This window comes from Agrilus planipennis, unplaced genomic scaffold, assembly GCF_000699045.2.
Source record: "Agrilus planipennis isolate EAB-ADULT unplaced genomic scaffold, Apla_2.0 scaffold127, whole genome shotgun sequence".
Classification (NCBI taxonomy): domain Eukaryota; kingdom Metazoa; phylum Arthropoda; class Insecta; order Coleoptera; family Buprestidae; genus Agrilus; species Agrilus planipennis.
Genome location: NW_020442450.1, coordinates 455,394 through 457,462, shown reverse-complemented (window position 1 = coordinate 457,462; position 2,069 = coordinate 455,394). Strand labels below are relative to the sequence as shown.

Sequence of the window (2,069 nt, the reverse complement as noted above, 5' to 3'; positions counted from 1 at the left end):
TTTTATTCAATTAGGGTATTCGATGTGTTCCCTTTTTTAAAATAAAATTTGTGTCTAAGTAAGCGATTTGTGTTCTACAATAAATTACTAAAAACTCAGTAGCTGAAAGTAAATTTTTGATTTAGTCAAAATAAGATAATAATAAGAATTAAATAAAATTAGTGTTATTCATTAGTAGTTTTAGGCTCCTGGATGTTTTTGTGTGAATCTATTTAGCAACATTACAAAAGTGTAAACATATTTTTCTCGTACCCTCTCAATACGAATAATAGTTTTATAAATAAATTAAAATTACACGCTTACTTCTCGTTCCAAGAATTTTTCTTCATCGCCTGATAAAGGATACGCTGTAATTAAGCAGATAGATACTAGAACTCCCAATCCAAGATAGTACAAGCGACTGAAAATGTTTGTCATTTTGGTGGTCTAAACTAAAATGCGATAAAAACACTGGTTTGCAACGGAAGTCACTTTTTTTATATTAGTCTCTTATCACAAGAATAACACCTACTGTTCTTAAAAACATTTTGAATACTGACAGATTAATTAATGGATATTAAAACAATATTTTCACAAAATCACTAACCGTATCAATTTGAGTGTAACTAGAATTTAATTGTGCTATATGTATCTATGTCGATAATGACTGGTTGATTCGGTTTGCAGAGTTAGGCTTCTTTATGCTTTTTTCAGATATTGGGTTCAAGTTGAACCAATAGTATTAAACCATAGGCCAACAAAATTGATGTCTGGAAAAATAATACTTTTTCATTTATTGAGTATCTTTAGTTTACTAATTTAAGATACAGTAAATATTATTTTTTTGATTGGGAGCAATATAATGTATAGAAATATTAAAGAAAAACACTCATTCTTTTAACTACACTCAAAATTAATTGTTCTGTTTAACGAATAAGTGCAGCTTGGCTTCTAAATTATCCAGGCCGATAAATTTTTTACTCTGTTATTACTTTCCCGAAGGTTTTTGATGCGTTAAATTTGAAAAGAGGTTAGGATTTATCCGAAAGCTCCAGTTTACTAAATATTCTGACTTAAAAATGTGAAAATTATTGGTTTTCAAGATACTTGATGTTATGTTGTATCGAAAGGTAATCTTTTTGATAAAACCAATCATGGAGATCGAAAAAACTACCCTACTTCTTTAATGATGAAATTTCATATAGGGTATGGTCTACGAACAGGGACAAATTCCGGGAAACCCAGACTAATGACGACTCTAATAATGAAAGATACAAGTGATTCCTTCTATGTATCTAAAAGGGTGTTCTAACTGAAGATATTTCAATATAACTCCCATTACATTACAAATTATTTGTAACTCGAATGGATGTTGTGGTTTTGAGACCCCATTGCATATAAAGTGATTTATATTGTTTCCAATTTTAGTAAAAAAATCGGGTAAGATTTGTAACTATTTGTATAAGCTGGAGAGTCATTTTAACGACTCATTTCTTAGACAACAGTAAAACAAATGAGAAATATGTACATCATATATTAATGTAAAATTTAAAAATAAATTAATTCAAATTTCGTCATCATTTTTCTCTAACTAGAACATTCTAGTAATCGAACGTTTGAGGTGTCAAATGTCAGTTTCACTTCTGGTTAGTGGTAGTTAGTTAGACTGATAAAAATACGGTTAATTAAAATTCATTAGGATGCCTGAGAAAGCTTACTTGATGGACATTTTTAATTACATTACCATTAATTAACACTTTAAAATTTATCAGAAACGTACTAATTTCAGACTACTTTGTCGATGCAGGCATGGATTTTGTTACTTTTGAAGTGTTAAGGTTCCGTATCGCAAGATTCAATTCCTTTAGGTAAAAAGACACTCACGACGAACAATAAAACAAACGTATAAATGATATGAAATTATAAGGGTAATGGGATTAATTACGAGAAAAACAGTAAAAGTGAAATTTTAGGCTAAATTTCATTTTCATCTGCCTATATGAAACTTTTGAATTTTCCTTTCCTATTGACTATCGTTTATTGCACATAAATCTTTTGTTGGGAAGTAAGTTTATTTATGATAAAAATTT

General features: G+C 29.0%; 1 long non-coding RNA gene across 1 annotated transcript in view; it reads right to left on the bottom strand.

Annotated features, from left to right (window-relative positions):
* Window positions 1–268: 268 nt before the first annotated feature.
* Window positions 269–2,069, bottom strand: part of LOC112906421 — a 4,867-nt gene continuing 3,066 nt past the window's right edge. The window contains exons 2-3 of the long non-coding RNA XR_003232334.1: window positions 587–749; window positions 269–431 (exon numbers count right to left, since the gene is read on the bottom strand). This is a non-coding gene — a long non-coding RNA (uncharacterized LOC112906421). The remainder of the gene's footprint in view (window positions 432–586; window positions 750–2,069) is intronic.